Source organism: Anticarsia gemmatalis, chromosome Z (genome assembly GCF_050436995.1).
Source record: "Anticarsia gemmatalis isolate Benzon Research Colony breed Stoneville strain chromosome Z, ilAntGemm2 primary, whole genome shotgun sequence".
NCBI classification, from domain to species: Eukaryota; Metazoa; Arthropoda; class Insecta; order Lepidoptera; family Erebidae; genus Anticarsia; species Anticarsia gemmatalis.
Window position 1 is genome coordinate 8224226 of NC_134776.1, and position 8625 is coordinate 8232850.

Genomic DNA, 8625 nt, shown 5'->3' on the forward strand with positions numbered 1-8625 from the left:
ACCTACTTCAGCATAAACTTTCACTTTTAATGGATTCTAAATTCAAATGATGGTTGTAATAAATTGTTTTTTATTTTATTTTATTAAATCGATAAGTGCTGTATTTAGTATTCCGATCGCGAAGGCTACGACTATATAGACCTTGAAACTAACTAATTTTAGTATTACTTACAAATACTAATATGGGTTTGGAACTATTTATGAGCGTCTAGCATGAAAGTAAGGTAAGGAAGGACGTATCTATAGTTAGGCATACTAGAGTATACTAACGTAATACATTATTTGTTCAGAATCTATTTACAATCTAAGTTCTATTACGCCTTTTCTTGCACTTTGCAATTAAATTATAAGCAGTTAGCCAGTTTTATCTTATGCGGGCAGACGTATGCAATTATGCATAGAGATGATGTACATAGTACGAATACCCCGGTGCAATGTGAGCTAGGAGGCCGACGGCTGTGTGTGTGCCAGACATCTAACTACACACGAAGGCTATAATAAAAGGAGAATAAGTAAAATGGTCGCGTGGAAAAGCGAGACAAGGTGGGCGTGGCGCTAGAAAGGCGGTACATTTTTCTGTGAAACTCCGCCCAGTGGAAAATGCTCGGGTCCCGCCCTCACGCCATTACAACACAAACCGCATTTAAAACCAGCTACATCCAAACAAATATATTTGTTACGTCTGTTCACTTATTCATGCCGTGGTTTAATTAAATTTGTTTTGCATCATCCGTAGATAACCACACACCACAATCAGAATATCTAATATTATTCTCTTATAGTAAATCTTGCAAATGCATACTTTTTACAGCTTTATTTTTTTAAGAAAAGGAAATTCACCCTAATTAACTATTAAAGTAACAAAATATTTAACTGCACGTTTGGCGCAGTGGTTAAAGTGGTCACCTCGCCGCAATAACCGTAGCACCGCGTGGGTTCGAATCCATCCCGGAACAAATATTTGTGTGATGAGCACGAGTATCTGTTCTCAGCCTGGTTGTTAATTTATATTTATAAGTATGTATTTAGAAATATATAAGCATGTTTATCAGTTATTTGGGTACCATAGTACAGGTTCTGCTTAGTTTGGAATCAAATGACCGTGTGTGACTTGTCGAATAATATTTATTCCTTTGTTTCTTATTTAACTTAATTCTACAACCTCGCTCATAATAAAGCACAGACATGGCGACCACTTAAACAAATAATAATCCATAAATTGTTCTTTTATTTCGTGCGAGTGGAGCTGCAATTTAGTAATCATATACATTTTTAAGGTTACATGAATTTCTTATAACTTTATAATTTTAAAATTTGTTTCACGTAAAAAGCATAACCTTATTACTCTTAACATTTCAGTAATTTCTGATAATAATATGCCAGAAATGATTTAGCTATTATGGGAGGAAGTATTCGTGGAAGTATTTATTCTAGAAAATCAAGTTGAACATATTTTAATAGTAAGTATTCAATGTTCAATACATCATCACAGTTTATGATAATTTTTATGCCTTTGTAGAGATCGAAGATATTCTAGAGATGAATAAAATTTAAGTAAGAAAGACGGCATAAATAATTAAATATTTATGACATCAATTGAAGGTATTTATTGCCCGATGTTTATAAATATAGCAACAAGTCATAGTATAAACCTAACCGTGCTAACAGAAAATAAATATACGAGGTAAAATAAAAAGTGTTATTTGATTATAATGAAACGATCTCCGTAAAACATTTCTTTTTAAATTACTGACAACTTTGAATTCAGAACACCGCATTTTTTTAAGTTGTGGCCTAATCGGGAATTAGCAACCAGTAAGACAGTGGTAAATTGCTTATTTTTTTGTTTCGTAAGGTTTTAAGAAACATTTTTTTTCCATTTTCAATATTTGGTATAAAACATATTTTTTTACTTTGATTGCAGTTCAAGAAGAAGAAGAAATTATAAGAACTCACGACTATGGATGCAGGTATGTACCAATAATTCAAATGAGAATAACAAATTATAAATCGTAATTCAAAAGAAATTCGCTAAGTGATGCCTTTAGTTTTGCTTACTTGCCATAATTAATTCGTAGAAATATATTATTTATTTTTTCAATTTGGATGCTACGTTATTTTACGTCGTTGCAAACACTTGCAAGATGAGGACAAATCGACTAACATAAAACAAATCAAATCGAGTTTCAATCTTTTTTGGTTTCTTCGTTTCTGTCTTGCTGCAACACTGGCTGGTAAATAAATAGACCCTATTTTCAAAATACTTTTATGTAATATACACCAATACCTAGATAAAATATGTTTTTTTACATACAAACATAAAATCAAGGGAGGGACCAAAGAATAACCATGTTTTCTCTTACAAACTTAACTTAATTGAAATATACGGACATAATATGTTTGGTATTATATCTACGTTTTAAATTAAGTAGAAATCGATAATAAAGCACAAAGTTTTTATCTTACATAGTATATGCACGGTGCTTTGAGAATAGACCTCCCAACTCGGGAAAAAATAAATGCCAAACGAAAATTGTCTCTCACGCTCACCGTAATATTAAAATATTTAATTTTTCTTTGCAGTAAAAAGTATATTATAAAGGTAATTAAGGTTGTCTGTGCGATATGACCTTTATAAAGTTTTTAAACTAACGCGGTGTGTACTCGCAATGTTAGATTGCTAAGCGGGTTTTAAACGAGATGAACATTTTAAGGTAAAGATATCATTCATAGTTGTTGACGTTTCGATCGAGTTACACTGATCATGTTCGAGGGCCAAATTCAGCTATCAGCCGTTAAGCAATTCCGTATTATGACTATTCTATTTGAGTGTGAATATGTTTAACCTAAGCGTGGACATTTTTTTTTAATAAGTACTTGTTAAGAAGTTCTTTGTAATGTATTGTCTGCTACTGCGCCAAAAAGCCCTTTCTTCGTCCTTTAGAACTAATAAACGTCATAATTAAGGTTATAGCCATTAATTGAATATAAAACAAATTAATGTTTAGAAATTACAACAACATTAACAAGAAATAATACTCCAATTTCAGATAGGTAACAGCTTTGTTTAGAGAACTACGAAAACTAATGAAAGAACTAAAAAATTGTGCACATGGTACTTACTACATAGTGATGTCGATTATTTTCGCTCATAGTGGTGAAATTGAAACATCATAATATATCACTCCAGGCCCCAACGGATGTCGAACACTTGTGAGAACAGAATATCCTGTCTAAACGTACTAAAATTTAATTCATTTTATGCATATGAAAGTAACAAGTTTGACTGTATTAACTATTACTAACTATCATATTAATAACATAATATTGAAGTTAATGGATTTATATAGTAATGTGAGTGATGTGAGTGCACGTGATCTCGGCTGACAAGTATCAACCCTGTCAATGTCGGGTCGGTACAAATTACCCCCGACATCCATCACGTAAATCGAACGGCCGCCGGCCACTCGCTCCTCGCTACCGACCGGAGGCCACAAGCCCGTCTGCCCTCTATTTCCTATACAGCATTGACTGCAGCCTCTGTTCAACTAGTCGAATTTCTAATTACAAACTTTTACAATAGTATCTATCTAGTGAAAGAGTAAGGTCTTTCTACCAACAAAACACATTTTTACGTTCTGGTCAAAATATGTATAAAAATAAAAAAAATATATAGGTACATATTTATAATGTTTTTTTTTATTTATATACATTTTTTGTAGTATAGTTCTACTTACTTCACTTACCCTAAAATTTATAAAAACGTTATTTCTTACCATACTCCTTGTAACTGTAGGGGATTTTTTCTTCGACAACTGATATGTAAATACCCTCTGACTTAAAGGTTCGGAAAATTCTCATATTTATATTATAGTTGTTATTTATTTTCTCTGGTGAGCCGTAAAATACGGCTGTATGGAAATGCGGGGATTTACACCGTGTTATAGTTTGACAAGATGACAGTTATAGGAAAAGGCCCGGGTAGATGCGGGCCGTGCGGGGCGCGGTGGAGGGTTATGAAAGTGCACCCGCGTTTGAGTTGTCCTGTTAACTCGTTTATTGCCACCTTCCATTCTTTATGTTGCCCTATTCTCCCTTTCTGATATCATCACATTTTATTGAATTATACGGAAGGTCTACAGAACGTTACTCATATATCCATAAAGGCTTGTCTAATAATCCCTCAAGTAAACATCAGTACTATCCAAATTTTTCGTATAAAAGTATTGAGTCCGATCGTTCGACAAGACCTTTTTAATACGGACGAAGGAATGTACAATAAACGGATACAGCAAATAGTTTTCTTTGTTCACCAGAGCGTGTAATTACATGCAAGGTAAATTTTCAGTGTAGAAGGCACCTACCCCCCTACACTACAAACACTTTTGACAATAGGGTAGAATATTAGTCTATGCAGGATAGAGATTCGCCATAATGAGAAGTTACTAGTTTTGGGACAAATCACATTAGGAAAATGTAGTACAAGACGAAGCAAAGCTTTAAAAATAAAGACACAATATTTCATTTCAAATATTATCTGTCACTAGACTTGTTAGTAAATGTTATGATTAACGTTTTTTCACTAGGGTTATAACATGGAAATGTTTTTCTTCCATACGAAAGTAAAATTTCACTAACGATAAAGAATTGGCGCTCACCGCACGTTGTCCAACAGTATCTGATAAGACTACCTAAGCATCCGCAATGACATATGCTTTATCGTTTTTCGGTTACACTATTCGGAGTCTAGTTTCTTACGCAATAAGGTAGAGTCTCGCATGCGCACGCATAAATTTACACACGTATGAATTGCACATTTAGTTGCGAGGGTGCGAAAACTTGTTGTTATCTTCAACGAGGCCAATTTCAGCAAATGGATACTAAGTCCTAACTCTCGTATCTTTTTTATGTCGTACGGTGCTCGCGTTCTTTTAAAATATCGACATAACTGGAGAGCAGCGTGTGTGTGCCGACACGCAATTTAAAAAGGATTTGCTTTACTGCCGCGAGGCCTAGCGCGCTGATGCGACGTCAACTTTAAACATTATCGAGGATCACTTACGTTGGACAAACGTTTTTGTGTAATACGGTTTTATTTTATAGCTTCCGATTTGCCATAAGAATATAAGACGGATTGATTTTAGCAGAAGAAGAACTAAGTTATTTTAAAGTTAAAATTTTCCTCTGCACATTTATTGAAATGTTCTCATGACACAGCACAAATGTAATCGTCGAACTAAACGGTTATATTAAGAGCATTCTGGTGGTCGTGTGGACGGTGTGCCGCCGCGCCGCTCCGTGTCGGTGGTGGTCGGTCGCGCCGGTCACTTCGCGCCTCGCTGCCCGCCCTTTGACGCTAAACCATGCGAGAAGTCATTCACTTATCAACGCGATCTAATGTCGACATTTTTCCCGTTTTTCCCCATCTTTTCGCGTGAACGACTGTGCTACAAACGTGACATAATTGAATCAGAGTGCCCGCTCCCCGCCGAACAGAAATTGTTGCAAATTAATTTGGACAGACATAAAATAAACACATTTAGACATTACACATGTACATTACTTAATTACCTTATTGGCCAAACGGTACCTATGTCTTCAACATTGGTTCTATCATAATATTACGTTTAAAATACTTCTGTAAGCGAATTATAGAGCCGTGTGATTATTATTAGTTATTCGTCGGAAAAGACAAAATCTCAAAACTAGTGCAATGGGACAAATATATTTAAACTAAATTATTTCATCTAATATATAGAAAACCTAAATTTAAAAAGTAGATATTTTCACAGATTCTCTTAATCATAACTGCATAAAACCGCACACAAATAAATGTAAAATAGAGCTCAAGTAATAGTATCACTAGTTGTATGCACACTGGTTTCATTAAAGCAAGTACGATCCAAGCTCTATGAAGAAATAAAATAAAAATATTTCTAAACAAACTACAACTGTAATTACCTACGTGGGGTACGAGTGCAATCGAAATAAAAAGGTAGTTTCGACGGGTAAAGGGAAAATGCTCGGGTGGCACTCGTTTCACGGCAAGTGTAATACAATTTGAAGCAAGTATCAAAGCGACGCTCAGAGCCCTGTCTTCTGCTAAATCGCGTCGCACAAATATGCTGTAAATAGAATTTTTTATTAAAAGTTATTCAATATCCTCTTATTATTTATCTTACATTGAAAGTAAAGAATATGATTAAAAGACATATATTATAGGCTTACACTGTCTTGAAATACACACAAATCTTTCAGAATGTTGCCTGTTAGTTAGTAAAAAGGTTTTTCGCAAACTATGGCATAATTGCTTATTGAATAGCCATTAAATAGCATGCTTATTGAATAGCAATATGCCATGACGGTACCGCAGATAAATTGAAACACAAAAAAATGCAATTAAAATGAAGAATTTGGCTAATAGTTCGATTACAGCGCTTATCCATGTTTTAAAATGCACATATCACCTCCAGAGAAATAGGGAAAATAAGTAGTGTGGAATGTTCGTCGAATTCATCAGTAGCAATTAGTTTAAAATGCTCTTGAATACAAGTGCTAGTAGGTCAATGTCTTTACACGCGGCATTCAACATTTTATAGTCCATGCATGACGTGACTAAAATCGTGTTAAATTAAGTAAACCAAACAAAATTTAATCTTTAATTTGCAGAACTCGTAAATATTCAATTCCAGTGTGTTCACACATGTAAATAGTGTTGGTGCAAATGTCGCCGGACGCAGTTTGTGGTCGAGTAGTGCAGCAGCCTCTGCGTTTTGTCGGTGCTTTTTGCTACGCGCTGCGTTGCGGACACCCCTGACCGCGTCGTATGTCCTGCCACAATAGGGTTGCAACACACTTGATCCACGATATTATTTTAAACTTATATTATAATTTATAAATCACTATAAGATTTTCTCAGTTATATACTTATAACGATTTTTTTTTACTTAAAAACGGTGTAGGTTTGCTCTATTATTAGTAAAAAAAGGTACATCATTATGTTCCCTCAATTATTCGTTTACAGTTATTCAACTTACGCGTGGTGCTTGACAAAGGACAAGAGTCATCGCCACATACATAAGTATAATGAGTATAATGCAGACATTTGAATACAAATGATGTGAAGTTAGTTGTAATTTGTATTAGTCGATTTGATCGATGGTGTCGGTGGTCGTGCCTAGCTGGCGGAGCGGGCGGCTGGCCCGGCGGCGGGTGACGACGTGTTTTGCGCGACGTGACACGTGACGGTGTAATTAGTGCGTGACCGCCAGCCGACGGCACGTCCGTCGCAGCGTGCTACCAACACCCGCAACCTCACTGCTCCACATTGTTTATGTTGCCAACACACGATTATATTAAACTCAACGACGATTATTCAACTGTTTAATTCACTAATTACACTCAATTTATTATTGCACCCTTTCACATAAAAAAAATACTTCAACACACTATAGCTGTACTTACTTATTGAGTTGAAGCATATTTACTTGATTCTCATATGACTGATATCGCATCAGAAATATGTTTAAATTAACATAGCTTTTTAGGTATAAAGCAAGCAATCAAATTTATTCTCGACTTACAGGAACGCAACCTCAAAGAAACACCTTGAAGCTCTAGTGAATTGCATGGAAGGATGTATTTTAAATAAGAAGCGAGGGTTTCAGATGTGTCTGTGTCACAATCAATCCGCGGTAAATTATATAAAAAATACATTTCAAGCTTCAGCTGACTACGAGATGGTTTCTTTATTAGTTTTCCCCGAGGCGCGCGCAGCCTCTGCGCCTCGCGGGGGACGTGTGAAAAAAATCTTAGCGGGATTAAGGGCCCGTATAACAGGCTCCAAGGCGGACTTATTGCCGTAATACAATCTCTGTTATGTCGCGCGCGGATTACGCGTATCGGCGTGTTTCACGCAAAAACATCGTTCCACACGAGCCCGACCGACTTAATACGATGTTCTTTGCATACATTACGACTATATTTACACGACTACGTTTTAGAACTTATTTTTTTTCCCTATTGACAGTCAGTATGAGTAAAGTCATTCTCAAAACAAATAAATCATAGTAAAGTAACGTCTGTTCAAAGCTCAAGCTGCAAATCCCCGCAAATTGAAAAGGCCATTATCGAGTGCAAGCAATTTACACGCAGCTGGTGCTACGGGGCGCGACTATCCACCGCGGTTACGCCGTAGCCGCTACGAAGTTACGAACATCTACAACTGTGTACTACGAATGTTTAAATTTAATTACTTTGTTTTAGGCAATAGCTCAGGTAACCAATTCGTTCAATATTCTTAAACGTAGTTCTACAAAAGAACAATGACAATAAGGTGACAACAATGAAAATAGTAGAATATTAGTAAACATTTGATACAATTTTGGTTCCCGTAGGCAGATATAAAGCAAAAAAAATTCGACTAATGTGCAAAAATACAAAGTGAAAAAGATAAGTTGCACGTCAGCTGTAGTCGTTAGGGTCGAATCTCGTAAATAAGTGAGATGTTGACGAGTGCGGCGCGTGAGGAATTGAAAATAGCGCCACAGGGTAACGCGGTAACGCTGTACCGTTCGTAACGCGCAACTTATGACCGCACTCCACACCACTCCTGCCGGCAAACTG